Source organism: Helianthus annuus, chromosome 2 (genome assembly GCF_002127325.2).
Source record: "Helianthus annuus cultivar XRQ/B chromosome 2, HanXRQr2.0-SUNRISE, whole genome shotgun sequence".
Classification (NCBI taxonomy): domain Eukaryota; kingdom Viridiplantae; phylum Streptophyta; class Magnoliopsida; order Asterales; family Asteraceae; genus Helianthus; species Helianthus annuus.
This window is the reverse complement of record NC_035434.2, coordinates 117,638,548-117,655,479: the sequence shown is the minus strand read 5'-3', so window position 1 is coordinate 117,655,479 and position 16,932 is coordinate 117,638,548. Positions and strand designations below refer to the sequence as shown.

General features: G+C 38.6%; 1 non-coding gene across 1 annotated transcript; it reads right to left on the bottom strand.

The window, feature by feature from the left end:
- Positions 1-14,515: 14,515 nt before the first annotated feature.
- On the bottom strand, positions 14,516-14,622 carry LOC118489919. Its single transcript, XR_004887931.1, has one exon. It is a non-coding gene; the product is annotated as a small nucleolar RNA R71 (small nucleolar RNA).
- Positions 14,623-16,932: the final 2,310 nt, after the last annotated feature.

Here is a 16,932-nt window from a genome sequence, read left to right as displayed (position 1 = left end):
TGACGGATATATCTCATGATCTTTCAGATAATTCAGTAAAACACCATATCGGTCTTTAAGATCATCCAACGTTTCGTCTTTCAGACACACAAAATATTTAAACCTTTTTGCCCATCCATCTTTGCTCACTTTTCTATAACCCTCATCTAGAAATCCGTGATGCCAATCATTAAATCTTTCGAAATAATAGTTCTCCTGTTCATCAAACACCATTGCCATTTTTCGCAAAAACAAACCCGACACGTGTTTTCCTTCAAATGACTGCACCTCCAGTCCACTACAGTAATCAATAATTGGGCCTTGGGCTGCAAAAACGACAATTCAAAGTGAGGAAAAAAAAGCTGGATATGGACGGTGCTTGTGGGCCTTCTAAAAATAGTGGGACGGTTGCTTTTGAACTTAGTGGGTCTTGGGCTAGTATTTAATGTGTGACGGTTGCTTTTGAACTTAGGATTGGGCTGTTTTGGCGGTGGAATAATTGATGGGCGGTGCACAACGTTTAATATTGAGGTAGTGGACGGTGGCTTTTAAAGATATTGGCCAGTGGGACGGCACAAATGATGTAAACTAATTAAAAGGGCGGTGCACTTGGGCCAATGCAGGGGCCTTTCTTTATAACAAATGGCGGTGGAACAATCCTATTGAACCTTAAATGTTAAAGTGGGGCGGTGCACTGATTACCAACAACTTCACATGCCCACCTCTTTGAACCGACACCGATGATTGGGCCTCTACATAAAGTGGGCAGTGCTAAACAACAATTTGGTTATCACATGGGCTGTTGGTATGTGAGATAATGGTGGTGTATGTGAGATAACCGACAACTCTCAATTCAATAGGCCTGCAATTTACTGTTTCGATGTAGAAGATGACAAAAGAGCGGTTCCACACTTTGACTTAAAAGCGAGCCATATTAGTCCACTAAAGCGGTTCACGTGGTTCAATACTTGACGTATGAGCGATTCACACGATGATCATAAAAGCGATTCAAAGATTGTCATTTGAGCGGTTCAAAGGATTGATTTTGGAGCGGTTCCACATCAACTGATTTCGAGCGATCCAAGAAGTTTCCAATGAGCGAACCATGATGAAAACCAAATAAGCGATCCTCAATAGTGCACTAAGAGCGGTTCACAGCTGAATTTTGACGCAAATTCGGACATAAAAATCGCGATTTCTCCAAAATGACTTGGAATTTCGAGCTGAAACTTGGTAGGGTTGTAGATCGGGTCTATGCGCACAACTTATCCAAAAATCAGACGAAACGAACCGTATTTACCTGTTCAATTTGACGTTTTTCAGAAAAAAACGTAAGAAATAAGTAGAAAATGAAGAAATAGGAGAAATCGGATCTGAATCGGCTCAAATCTGGTACGAAAACAATGTGTTTGATCAAGCAATCGAGCTCCTAGCTCTGATACCACTTGTAGGACCGGTTTTGAGACCGTTCGATTGCGTAACGAACGTTTCACGTGCGGAATCCGTGAACGAACGTGACCGAACACACGATAACGTACTACTAATGTGATTCCATTGCTAGAATTGACGTGTACGGTACAAGAATCACAAATACAATACTTTCTCTCTCTACTTTCTCTCTCTAGAAAGTCTTCTCCTCCAAGTCTTCTCCAACTCTTCTATCAAAATCTCTCAAAATCTAACTAAACTAGTGACATAATCCCCTATTTATATGGTCAAGGCTATTTAATGAAAGTTCACACTAATTACAAGTTTGCCACCTTGCCATTTCTAACTAAATATGACATTATGCGCTTGATTCCTTCCGGCTTTTCACTACGACTCGGATTGACGAAGGCGATAGACAAAATATGCATCAACAGTTTAGTAATGTCTTAGAGCCTTATTAGGACCAGGTTTCATATAAGTATAACCCTCTGTGATTATACAACTTGGTTCATTAGTTATCCGGTAAAAGTAGACTTTTGCTTTGACTTTCAGTTCTGACCCATTAGAGCATAGTTTAGTAATGTCTTAGAGCCTTATTAGGACTAGGTTTCATATAAGTATAACCCTCTGTGATTATACAACTTGGTTCATTAGTTATCCGGTTCATATGCATACTTCCGTTAAATGCCTAAATGTTGACTATTATGCCCATATGACCTTAAAACGTGATTTTTGAAAATGTAAAAGAGTAGAAACCTTACTTACTGATTTATAAACTTGTACCTAAAATTTGACATCAGTTTGAGGTCTAGATTAAGAGTTATGCTCATTAGCGTAATTAGAAAGCTTTTTAGTAATTAAACGGCGTAATTAGCGTATAGCCTATCTAAACCCGATTTTTGATACCAAACTTTTTACCCACTGATATAAAATAATATTTTGGGATTTTTGGAGATTTTTATTTATTTTTAGGCTAAGCATAACATAGAGTTCTAAGCTTGATCCGGTAATTGTCGGTTATGCCCTTTTAGGCTATAAAATGAGTTTTACCAATCCTTTTGATACCAAACCTTTTTCTACTGATCCAATATGATAAATAGAATATTTAAGTCTTCTGGAATAATAAAAATATCAGCTTTTCTTATAAAACCCGGAAATCGCTTAAAATCGCCTTTTTACGCGTTTTAAGCGCATAGCATGTATTAAAACCATTTTAGATATATAAGACTTGATACCTACTGATGTTTTAAGTAAATTTTTATACTATAGCAGTAAGCAAAAGTTTTAAACTCAGATTTCTAGATTTGACCTTTAAACCTTAGGTGAAATTACCAAAATGCCCTTTCGATGCATATTATGGTTAGAAATGATAAATTCCACATATAGGTTATACCCTACTGGTGTAACTTAGTAAATTAAATACTTTCACTGAATACATCAGACCTGAAACTCAGAATGATATTTTAACTCTTGTAATTGACCAAAATGCCCTTGCGGGGCATAATTTGAGTTTAAATCCGTTTTAGGCATAATAGAAGATATCTTACTGATGTCACAGCATATTTAAGGCATATTAACTTAGGAAACTTGTATATGACTCATTTGGTTACCCGTTACGCAGTTTCACGTTCAGATCGGCTTATGTAACTAGTTTGCATAAAATAGCTGAGACAGGTCAAACCATATCATTTCATCTCAAAATCCAGAATGTGTTTAAGTTACTCATATTAATCAAGCATACAAGCTTGTTGGGTCAAAACCACATTCTAAATCGGTCTTCGCTTTATCATGCATTTGAAGCGTACCTTCCTTTTGATAACTAACCGGTCTAAGTCTAGACTTAATTAAGACCCGTTAGGAATCTAATAGGTTATCAAAATCCTTCGTTCCAGATTTAGGAGCCCAGTAAAAGCTATCTGTACTTGCTGATTTGATATACGGCTGGGATTGAATTTATATTTAGCTCAAGTAAATACTTTTAACTTATTTTCCCTATACGGGCTTGGGGTACGGTATATAAAAATACCGCTTGGTCGGGCATTGAATCATTAGTCATAATAAGGTTAATGCATTGAGATGTCACGTTTAAATTGTTTTGTTTGCTTAAAACCTTTGGGGGGTTAATGACCATGTCCCGGATATCCTTGGCATCATTCATGAAATGGCCACGACCTAAGCACGGGGTGTAGGCGTACACCTGACAGTGCCTATGTAAAAACTGGTAATCCACTTAGAGGAATCAACCTTATGGGCATTATACCTGTGGTGTGTCTATTAATCTTTAACCCGGTATACAGGCCGGGCTATTGAACGTATAAGAAATATGTAATTCTTTTACAAGTATTATATACAAATAATTATCCCAAGTTATAAAAAGTTTTGTGCCATGCGCACTTAAATCAATTTTTTTTAAAACATTTTCAAAATGAGTCAGTTAAATTGTATTTACCAGTGTAAACTGACGTATTTTCCAAAAAGGCTAAGTGCAGGTACTATACGTAATAGGCTTGCTACTCCAGGCATCAGTAATCAAGTCTCGCAAGCTCTAGATGTTAAAGTCTGTTGAACAAAATTTCTTTTTATTTGATCCGCCTGTGGATCGTTTTCAACTATCTTGTGATACTTAATATTACAATTTATTTGGTTGAAATGAATCTATCTTTTGCTTCCGCTGTGCATTTATAATTTGTGTTGTTTGGCTATGATGATATCAACTACGTCACGGTACTCCCCACCGGGCCCACCGGTAATACGTAGAAATATCGGGGTGTGACAGGTTGGTATCAGAGCCAACACTGAGTGAATTAAACACTAGCCTTTTGTGTTTAATCTAAGTTACACAATTGCACATTCTTTGAATTCTCGAGTCTAGACAAAGAACTTAGGACTAATCCTAATTCGTTTTATTTTGTCCTTTACTTGTTTCCTTGTTATTTTCTGTTTAGCCCCTGCATGGGCAAGTCATTTCAGCTAGAAGTCCCGTTTAGGGCAACCATGTACTTGTTTAAATATTAGTGGAACGGTTAAATTTAAAATATCATTCCCTTTATTAAGATCTACCATTATAATAAAATGGCAAAATCTAAAAAGGACAAGACCTAGCTCGTGTATCATCTTAAGACAGGGCCAAGATGGTAGTTCCTCAATTAGATTCAGATCCTTGTTAACATCTCAATTTAGGATTGTTCTGCGTTAAATATTAAAAGAATCTTAAAGGTAAACCTAGCCTATATGACAAGGCCAAGATGGTAGAACCTATTCAAAGGATTCAAATCCTTGTTAACATCTGTAACATGTTAACATTCCTGGCAGACGTGGTTCGATAAAATCGCATAAATCATCCTTATACTGGATTCTCCCGAAATCCTTTCTTATTTTGTGATTTAAGCATCCATTAGGGATATAATGCTTAAGGGCCATATCCATTCTCATATAAGACAAAAGACAGTCGTAGCCTACAACTCCCTGTCAAGAAAAGGCAATGAATAACGTTCAAAGCCCAAATACCTTGATTCTACAAAATCATGGTTTATAATTTAAAGTTGCCCTTGTGACTTGGCCTTTGTGCCAGAGTTATATTTTAATTAAATCTAGGATAATTATAATGAAAATCCTGAATAAAATAAATATCATTCCTTTCCTGCCAGTATTCATATTAAAAAGAATCTTAAAGGGTATAACCTAGCTTGAATGTCATTAAAGACCTGGCTACGATGGTAAAACCTGTTTAAAAGAGATTCAGATCCTTGTTAACATCTGAAAACATGTTAACACTCTCGACAACAGTGATGCGATAAAATCACACTTGTCATCTTTATATTAGGAATTTTCCAAACCCCTTATTTAGCGTAAATGATCAAGAGGAATCATGGCTAATAAACATCGAACATGATGAACACATCAAAACATCCATTGGGATGAATACCTTCGGGCAAAGACGTATACATTAAAAAGATAGTTTTATTTCATAACTTCTTGTCAAGACAATGAACTGTGAAATTTTCCGATCCAAAGGAATCATTGATTATGTTTTAAAGTTCCTTAGTGACAAGGTCTCTGTGCCATCAAAAGTCTTTTGGAATAAACCCTTGTGCTATATAAAATGTCGGCACGACATTGACAGTCGTGATTTATGTCCCCTGTCTAATAAATATGAAGGATTATATTCTGTTTAAGCACCAAAGATGGATTATTTAAAAACCTAGACAAAACATAATCAAATAAATTTAATACTATCTATTGGCCTATATGGTTGTTTTACACCATGGCTATTTAATCGTCAAGTTTGACAATTCACTATAATTAAATAAATTATTACTACTTGGTTTGTAGCCTTCAAAGCTTCATCATGGCTGACTCCTCTGAAGCTCACAATCATCCAGTTGATCAGAATGATGATGCAAGACTGAACTTAACGGGCACCGAGTTGCAAGCTATGATAGATACAGCCGTAAACAAAGCCGTGGACCGTGTGTTAAAGGATCATAAGTGAAAGTGCGATAATACTCCAAATAAGGGTTATAAAAAGGGTAAGACCGGTTCAAACTATAACCAGTCCAAGCCAAAGGAGGCAAAACCAAAATGTAAAACCTGCGGGAAGAGGCACTTCAGGAAATGTTTCTATGAATAGACCAGGGGATGTGTCATCTATAAAGAGATGGATCACAAGACCCATGAATGCAAGGATTTGAAGGACAACCAGCAATCAGGTGAAAAGACCAGATGCAAAACCTGTAAGAAATACCACCACGGGAAATGCAGATTAGAATCTCAGTCTTCACCTTGTGGAATCTGCAAGTCCAAGGAGCATAAGACCTTGGATTGCAAGAAGTTGGAAGAGGCGACCTGTCATGGTTGTGGCGAAAAAAGGGCACATAAAGACACGCTGCCCAAAGAAGGCGACTAAAGGAAAAGGCACTTTAAATTCACAAGCTAAGCCTTGTGGAATTTGTAATAAGGAAGGGCACAAGACTTTGGAGTGCCAAGACATAAAGGACGCAAACTGCTATGGTTGCAATGAAATAGGGCACATCAAAACTAATTGCCCAAATAAAACCAAGAAGTCTGGAGAGGCTAAGAAGACCAAAGCTGGAGGCTCTAAAATGAACGCTCAAGAGGCCGTTCAGGATGGCAACGTCACAACAGGTACTTTCCTTATCAATGACGCTTATGCTAGAGTATTATTTGATTCAAGTGCAGATAAGTCTTTCGTAGACAATAGATTTTGTAAATTTTTAAATCTGCCTGTTAAAACTCTAAGCGTTAAGTATGAGGTAGAATTGGCCGATGGTACCTCAGAGACTGCTTCAGCAATATTAGATGGATGTTTTATATCCATTAGGAACCATTCTTTTCCACTGTCCTTGTTTCGTTGAAATAGAGGGACTCGATATAGCGATAGGAATGGAGTGGTCGTCTTAAAACCAAGCCCATATTGTCCATGATAAGAAGCAAGTAGTTATCAAGACTCCCTATGGTGAGCCTTTGACAATTCAAGGAGACACTGGGTATGGATTGCCTAAGTACTTACTGAATTTGGTATTTAATACCAAAGCTATGAGTATGGAAAACTCAGAAGAGACAAACAAAAGTCGCGATGCTGGAAGTGCGGCAAATGTTAATGGTGCATCAGATGTGAACCTTAATGTTAATGAAGTTAGTCTCCAAAACTGTGATTAACGCAGCTGCTAGAAAGGTTATGAGAAAAGTCATGAAAAGGTTTCAAAGCCTGCTCATCATAAATCCATTATGGATCTACCTTAGCTACTCACGTTTTATAGATTAAGAAATAACCAGTCAAAGCTGAGACTGCCCTAAATTTGTCAAAGATTTTACAGCTAAGTTTAAAAGGTTTAAGAATGGAGGCGTTTAGCCCTCCTGATGAATGATAAGAGGCAGCTCATATTAATAATGACACCAGATAAATTCCTTATTTTACTGCTAAGAGTTATGTTTGGTTTCAGGTACTGCTAAGTCTCTCATAAGACCATAAGCTTAGCAAACTTTTAAGAATCTTCCCGTAAGAACCCCATATATTAAGTGTGAGGTAAAACTTACAGGCGAAATCATAAGAACCATTTCTTCCGTTTATGTTAGAAACCTTCAGTCGTAGAATTCTAGAAGTATCCTCTCTCTAGAAGAAGTGCGTCAGCATATATAATTGATATCTCCTTGATCTCTATCGATTATGAATACCAGATGTGATGATAAAAGCGTCATATGAGGATTGGTGTATCTTAATATGTTCCATAGATTGCTTCCATGCCTGATCAGTATGGAGGTTTAATGCATGGGACCACAAAGATGTTCCGATGGTCATATGGTACTAAAGTCAGCTAATGGTATTCAAAGAAGATATCCAGAATGGAATTGTCCAAGTAAATGTATCCGATTAAGGAATTCGTGGACTTGTAACATAAATGTGTCACTCATTTGACACAAGCAATGATGGATGAACTGGAGCCTGAGATTTGGAAAATCTCTGTAACCTCCTTGTATCTTGATTATCTTCTCCTAAGATTACCCTGTTTACCTCCTAAGAGGCTAGTAGATTTAAGTTTTATATCCCATTTAGGGCTGTATTATTATGAATCTCCAAGACGGCTAGTACCATCATTGGAAGAATCGAAACCCTGATTAAGTAAGTTTTAAAATAGAGGATTCATATAGCCTAACTCAATATTCTGAGAATTCGGTATAGTTAATTAAGAAAGACGATTCATTTTGCTTATGCATTGATTACCGCAACCCTATTTAAGCAACAATTAAGAATCACCCTCAGCTACCCAGGTGTCACACCCCGATATTTCCACATATTACCGGTGGGCCCGGTGGGGAGTATCGTGACATAGTTGATATCATCATTGTCAATACACACAATAATATAGCACAGCGAAAGGCTGGGTAATTAAACTATTACAAACCATATTGTCTGAGTGTTCGAGTATATGAATAATACTGACTGGAATGTAATAAGATCCACAGGCGGATCATAATGTACAAAGAAACAAAAACTACAGACTTCAGGTATCTTATGGATTTGCAAGATCCTCTATGACACCCTATAGCTCCAGCCTATTTCGAGAGGTACCTGTCAATCAATCTTTAGGAAAATACGTCAGTTTACACTGGTAAATACAATTTAACTGACTCGTTTTAAAAACATTTATGAAAATTGATTTAAGTGCACATGGCACAAATCCTTTATAACTTGGGACAATTTTTAATAAAATCTTGTGTACAGTTTTACATGTTTGTCATACATATGGGGCCGGTTTAGAAGCCAGACATGATTAACTGACTCACCACTTATAAAACCCACAGAGGAGTTATTCCCAACTCGTGGGTAATTTAATATTTAGCATTTTCATCTGTCAGGTGCATGCCTGCACCCCGTGCATAGGTCGTGGCCATTAATAACTTAAATGAGCCGAGGATATCCAGGACACGGTCGTTAACCCCCAATGTTTATGTTATCAAACAATATAGATTAAAACAGGTTATGCGGATTTATTAAATCACAATCCGACTAAATAATCCCATACCCGACCAAGAGGTATTATTATAATACTGTATCCCAAGCCCGTATAGGGTAAATAAGTTAAAAGTATTTACCTGATGTTAGCAGTAAAATCCTAAAGTTTTGAAGGCACCTTTTACCGGAAGCTATTTAATCTGTATAGAAGGTTTATTTAACCTATTAGGATGCTAACGGGTCTTTATTTAAGTCAAGGACTTAGACCGGCTAGCTAGAAGGAAACCTTACGATTCTAAACGCTAGATTAAGCGGAGACCGGGATAGAATGTGATTTAGACCCTACAAGCTTGGATACTTGTATAATATGGGTAAACTAAACACATTCTGGAAAATGAGAATTGAATGATAAGGTTAAGCCCGTTTCGGCTATTTTACGTAAACTAGTCACGTAAACCGATCCGAACGCATAAACGCGTAACGTTTAACCAAATAAATTATATACAGGTCTTAATCATTATTATGCTCAAAATATGTTAATATGTCAGTAATATATTAACATATATGCCCAAAAAGTAATTTAAACCAAAATAAGTCCCATAAGGGTATTTTGGTAATTTTAATGCCCATAAAAGAGTTTAAATACTAAACTGAGTTTCAGGTCTGATCTAATTAGTAAAAAATATGTATTTTTATAAGTTATATCAGTAGGGTATTATATATATATATATATATATATGAAAATTTATGTTATATAACTCAACTATGTACCGTAGGGGTATTTTGGTAATTTTACATAGGCTTTAAAGGTCAAAATACACTTCTGAATTTAAAAACTTTAGCTCACTATTTAGTTATATAAATTAACTTAAAACATCAGTAGGTAATAAGTTTTATATGCCAAATATAGTTTTGAACCATACTTAGGTGCTAAAACGCTTAAAAGTCGGTTTAAAGGGGTATTTGGGTAAAAATAGGAAATCTGAGTTTTTGATCAGTTTATAAAGTTCAAAATATTTTATTTATCATATGAAATCAGTAGCAAAAAGTTTGGCATTGAAATGTTGTGTATTTCTCATTTTATGCACAAAAGGGGTAAAACCGACAATTACCGAAATCAAGCTATAATCCTATGTCATGCTCAGCCTAAAAATAAATAAAAATCTTCAAAAATTCCAAAATATTATTTTACATTGGTAGGTAAAAAGTTTGGTGTCAAAAATCGGGTTTAGATAGGCTTTATGCTAATTACGCCTTTTAAATAATAAAAAGCTCCTTAATTACGCTATTGAGCATAACTCCTATTCTAGACCTCAAACTGATGTCAAATTTTTGGGAAATGTCTAAATATCAGTAGCAAAGGTGTTAGTCTATTCACATTGTTAAAAATCTCAGTTGTATGTAAAAAGGGCGTTTATGGCATTATTAAGCATAATTACGATCAAGTGCATATAATTCAAACCACTAGGCACCACGCAATATAACTCCAGAGGGTTATACTACTAAGTAATGTGGTCCTAGTGGAAGCTTAAAACATGGAAGAATTAAGCTTGAAAGGGTCAGAACTGAAAGTCAAAGCAAAAGTCAAGCTTTTGCGACTTTCGGTTATAAACTGACCTTAGACTATTAATTGTCGGGTTAGGACTGATAAAACATGTTTAAATATTAATTACCAAGTCATTAGAATGTTAAAATAATATTTAGAACCTCTGGTTTATTAATTTTAATCATTTTTGACCATTCTGTCCAGTTTGACTTTTTGTCAAACTACTTTGACCCGACAATTGACCAGTCAAATGAGATAATTAGGAGATGCCCTTTTAAGGGTTAATCACCTACACTAATGTGGTTCTATAACCACTTTCAATTTGATCAGTGGTTAAACCATATGTAATTAAAATGAATGTCAAACTAAATTTACGATATGTTTGACTTTAGAGTAATTAAGCTAATTAAAACGACTAAATAAGAAATTAGAGGCTTCCTAAAGGTCCAAGCAGTCTTTTCTACACTTGATAGTCTTCTCCTTGTCCTTAGCAAGCTCCAGATGTTGTTGATTAGCAAATGTTGCAAGTGTGCATAAGAACACAATAGCAAGTCCCTTTATATAGTGAATTGCAAGATCAAGGATCACTTCCAGGTGTAATAGGACATCCTAGGATCACCCCAGGTGTCCTAGCTGATGAATTAAGCCGACTTATAGCTCCTTAGGTCGTTACAAACTAGGCTAAGGCGGTGGAACAGCCAAAACCCGCACCTGGCATGAATTTTCTGTTACTAGCACTCTCTGGCGGGCCGCGTACGCCATAGGAGGGGGCTTATGCGGGCCGCGTGACCTGTCTGAACTGGTAAAACAAGTTTCGATGTTGGCAGCTTCAGTCCCTGGTGCTTTTAAACCCTTTTTAACCTTGTTGTTGACACATAAAGCCCTTGTAGTTAGTTTGATGGAGCTCAAGGATGAATAAACAAACTTCGTTAGGCTCGGGTTCGTTAAATATCTCTATGAAAGCAAGTTTCGTCAAGTTGACACTTATAGCCCAAAGTTTGGAAAACATGCTTAACGATCTCGGAATCACGTGAAATTTTTACCACTCATTCTTGGGAGTGTATTTGAATATTTCAAAGCCTCGGTTTTGTTAAAAGGTCACTCAGAGGTCAGAATTGACATATTGACACGTTTAACCCTTGAAATTTTATAATCTTCCGATTATTCTCACAAACGGCTTCTTATATCCAATTGATCACCCATTTAAGAATGTTTTCTTCACGTATGGTCATTCAGAGGCATAAGTTTGGCATGTTAACACTTTTAGTCCTTTCATTTACATATTTTCGCTATTTGTCAACTTTAGTCCCTTAAACTCAATTTTTCGCATATTTAGAGTTTAGGACACGTGTCTATATATAATTGGACACGTTTTTACGTGGTGTTACATCCTCACCCCCTTAAAAGAAATCTCGACCCCGAGATTTATTGGAATAAGTGAGGGTATTTCTGTCTCATAGTGGATTCGACTTCCCACGTATACTCGGGACCTCTACGAGCGTCTGATGTGTGTAAAATGCAACATATAAATCACATCAATTAAGGCATAAAACTAACCCTTTTTAAGTACTAATGTTGGAAAAAGAGTGTTTTTGTCTTTCTTTTGTATTTTCAGGATGAAATGAGCTCAAAATCACAAAAGAAGCAAAAAGACAACTAATTCTAGCATAAATACAAGAAAAGGAATAAAAGTAGACTGCCCGGACCCTCAACGGCACCCCCCAAGGCAAAGAAGAGAAAACAGAAGACTGAACACGCACCGTGTCCAGCGAACACGAGGCTGTGCCCAAGAAGCAGCAGAAAAGACAAACTAGTAGAAGCTTCCATTGCCCACCACAGGGCCGTGTCCAGCAGGCACGGGGGCGTGGTGAAAGTACAGCAGGCGCATTAATTGTAATTGCGAATTACAATTAATGAAGAGAGAGAGTGTCAGACGGGCACGGGGGCGTGTCCAGCGGACACGGGGCCGTGCCCAGCCTTCTGTTCAGCCTATAAATAGGGGTGCTTGGTTTCATTCCATCTCATCCCTTGGCACACCACCTCTCTCACACTTCATCCACCACCCACCACCACCATAACACCATCATCCACCACCATCATCCATTGTCCATCGTAGAGTGTGTGAGTCATCTCGGGATCCAAGATTGATCGTAAGAGTTCTTGACAATCAAGGCCATGTTTGCCTAAGTCTCTTACATCACTTGGTGAAGACAAGTGTTTAGTATAATACTTTTTATTTTTAATCTTTTGCACTTTTTATTTGGTTTTGTATTAATGACTTTAATAACTAGTTACTTATGTTGAAGGTGATCTTTCCTTATCGTTTGTCCGTGGTGTCTTGGCGTTATTTTACTGTCTATATAAAATAAAAGATTTTCACCATTCATATCTCCACGGTCTATATGGAGGTATGTTGGCTACCTGGTCGGGGGTTAAGGGAACGGTTTGGTAAGGGTCTTGCCCTTGTTCAGCGTTTAGAGGTCCTGCTTGGGACCTGGGTCAATTTTAGTAGGATCTCCTTCAATACCCATAGGTATTGGATGGCGGGGATCCAAACTCTTTGACCCCCTCATAAGTTAACTACTATTAATACTATAACCCGGCTATTTAGGACTGTATCCCTGCTGACTCAGACTACTTAGCCGAGGGTAACGTCACCGCCGAAAGCGGGGCCTACCACAATTTGCATTATAACTTAATTCATTATCTTTCAATAATCCGACCCTTTAGGATTGTATCCTTGCTGACTCAAACTACTGGGTTGAGGGTAACGTCGCCTTCAAAAGAGGGGCCTACTACAATAACTAAGATAATCTCTTAAACAAGTGCAAAAGTGCAAAAATAATCAAAGGTTATACTAACACACGTGTCGGATCCAAGTGATTCATCTTGTCTGTCTGTTTTTATTTTATTTTATTTTTCAGCATTTAGTTAGTTTTTATTTTTCTTAGTTTAAAACATTTTTCTCACTTTTTGATTTGATTAGACGTTGAGGATAAACCGGTATTAAAAGCTCTTGTGTCCTTGGACGACCTCGGTATCTTACCAACACTATACTACGTCCACGATGGGTGCACTTGCCCATATGTGTGTTTAGTGTTAGTAAATATCGTGTTTCATAAATTTAAAACTTGGCTAAAAGTGTAAAAAGGGGCTTAAATATTCATCTAAATTATAACACACTTCACGCACATCAAGTTTTTTGGCGCCGTTGCCGGGGACACAAGGATTTTAAGAAAGTTAGGAATCAACGGCCTAATCATATTTTTATTTTTTCTTTAATTTTTAGGATTTTTCGTAGATTTTCAGCTTCTGCAGAGCTCAGCACGGGGCCGTGCCTGGTCGGACACGGGCCGTGCTCAGCATCGTTACTGGCAGTTTTTGTTTTCCAAGTTACAGAAGGCTGACCATGGGGCCGTGCCGGTGCAACACGGGGCCGTGTCCAACTTCCAGTAACTGGGATCTGGAAAACAATCACTGAAATTCCGACCACGGGCCGTGTTCGCTCAACACGGGGCCGTGGTGAACCTTCTGACCAACATTCTTTTCTGTTTTTATTGCAGGACTTGGAACCCGACGCCAACCTCACGTAGTGTATGAGCTCCAGTTCCAATAAAGACATAAAAGAACCACTAGAAGAACCCGAACGCTTTCTCAGAAAAAGGTTAAAAGCCAAAAACCAAGAGAAGGTTTCGGGTGATCCACCTCCAATGGCGGACCAACGTACCCTTATGGATTATCTACGACCCACCGTGGGTAATCTAGGCGCCGCTATCAATGCTCCGAATGTCGAAGCCAATAACTTCGAACTTCGGCCGCATTTGATACAAATGCTCCAAAACTCCGCAACCTTCCACGGGCTTGCGGACGAGGATCCCCATCTACATATAACTAATTTCTTGGAAATATGTGATACCTTTCGGATCAATGGAGCATCAAACGACGCCATCCGCCTCCGTATGTTTCCCTTCTCACTAAAAGACCGAGCGAAAGCTTGGCTCAACGCCCTCCCAGCTGGATCGGTAAACACCTGGGATGAACTAGCCCAAAAATTTCTATATAAGTATTTCCCTCCTGCTAAAACTGCTAAGTTAATGACTGAAATTAATACATATTCACAAGAGGACGGGGAATCCTTATATGAAACTTGGGAAAGGTTCAAGGAGCTATTACGCAAGTGTCCCCATCACGGCCTCGCAATATGGCAACAAGTATCCACTTTCTATAATGGCTTGTTGCCACACACTAGGCAGACACTTGATTCTAGCTCCGGGGGACTTTTAGGTAACCGACGCCCACACGAAATATATAATCAGATTGAGGAAATTGCTCAAACCAATTTTCAATGGCATACCCCCCGGGGAAATAAGTCTATCTCCCCGGGCGCCCATAAGGTCGACGAAAGCACTTCTTTACAAGCCCAAATCGAGGCCCTTTCTTCAAAAATAAAAAAATTAGAAATGACAAAAACAGTCTCGGTTATGGCTTGTGAAGGATGTGGTGGGTCACATGAAAATTGGAGTTGCATGAAAGAAACGGACGATCAACAAGAAATGGTAAACTACATTGATAATAGACCTAGGCCGTCGGGTCCCCCAACGGGAACTTACAACCAAGGATGGCGAAACCACCCAAACCTCGGTTGGAGGGAACCCGGCAATAGTAGTAACCAACAAACCCAACGAACAAACTTTCAGCAACCAAGAAATGAGTCACAAAATTTCACTCAGCAACAAGGTGGACGAGAAAGGCTCGAAGATACTATATCTCGCCTCGTCTCTGACACTGATAAGAAAAACTCGGAAAAATTTCTACAATTAGAATCTAATTTTAGAAATCAACAAGCTAGCATTCAAAACATAGAAAAACAATTAAATCAAATAGCTCAAAATTTTTCCGAGAGACCGCAAGGCGCATTACCTAGCAATACCGAAACAAACCCAAAGGCGCAAGTTCACCTCATCACACTACGAAACCGCACCGTAGGGCCTGCAGAAGTGCCACCGCCAACGGAAGAAACAGTACCGACACCTCTGCAGGAGAAGAACTCTCCTCCATCACCAGAGCCAACCAAGGCTCCTCGAGTTCCGTACCCCGGTAGGTTAATTCGTCAAAAGACAAATGAGCAATTCGCAAAATTCGAAAGTCTGTTAAAACAATTGCACGTCAATATTCCTTTTATCGAAGTCCTAACCCAAATGCCCAAATACTCTAAATTCATGAGGGACTTCCTTACGCATAAGAAGAAAATTGAAAATTTGCAATTAGTCAATTTAGGCGAAGAATGCTCTGCCCTCGTGCTCAATAAACTTCCCCAAAAGAAAATCGATCCCGGAAGCTTCACGATTCCGTGCTCAATAGGGGAATCGCCCGTTCGCAATGCCTTAGCCGACCTAGGGGCTAGAATTAACCTCATGCCCTCATCAATGTTCAAAAGACTCGGCTTGGGAACCACGAGCCCTACAAAAATGAGCATACAACTCGCTGATCGATCCGTCAAATTCCCACAAGGTGTCATCGAGAATGTCTTGGTAAAGGTAAGCAGATTCGTTTATCCAGCTGACTTTGTCATACTCGATATGGAGGAAGACACCGAGGTCCCCCTTATACTAGGGAGACCCTTCCTTGCCACAGCCCAAGCAGTGGTAGATATGAATGACGGGACACTTACCTTGAGGTATGGGGATGATGAAGTGAAGTTCGGAGTTGGGAAGAGAATAGAGGACGACGACCCGGTCAATTACATGAAGGTTATTGATTCGAGCTTGGATGCTGCTCTCCGACGATGTAACATGGGATGCCAGGCATCCCACTCAGAAAATATATAACCTCGAATCGGGTCTAGCCAAGGACCCTTATAAACGTGGCGCACCACGGAGGCATTCCGCGGAACTATCCTTAGTTTAGTTTAATCTTTTAGTTTTATTTCGCAGAATAAAACACACTCATGGTGGTAATGGATGAAAAGGGGAACGAGAAAAATGGACCCATGCACGAAGAACAGAGCAACCCGACACAAATCTCCATCACAGAAGGCTCAACACGGGCCGTGCCCAACCAACACGACCTGTTGGGTTAATTTGGAGAATGATGTTATCAATTACGCCGACGTCATTTAGCATATTTATTGTTTATATTATTTGACATTTTTATTTGTAATAGTCGGACGTTTTAGTGAGTGTAGTAGGTTTTCCAAGCAAGAGGCGGGTTGCTTGGAGGACAAGGCTCAAGGGGCTTTAAATATAGTACTAGACCTCACTTGTGAGGTGTGCATTTGTGAGCCACCACCCCGGGGGAGCTCACCCGGGGTGGATTATTATCTTGTAATCATTTATTATATTTGATGTGGTTTTTCATTGTTTAATCCTTTGTTCATCAATATTTCATTGTTCTTGGTTCATCAAATCACCCGTCTCACTATTTTTCACCGAGCCGAGACTGAAACCGGATCGTTACGGGACCTATCATTTGGTATCAGAGCCTCGGTGGCTCGTTTCAGTTTTTG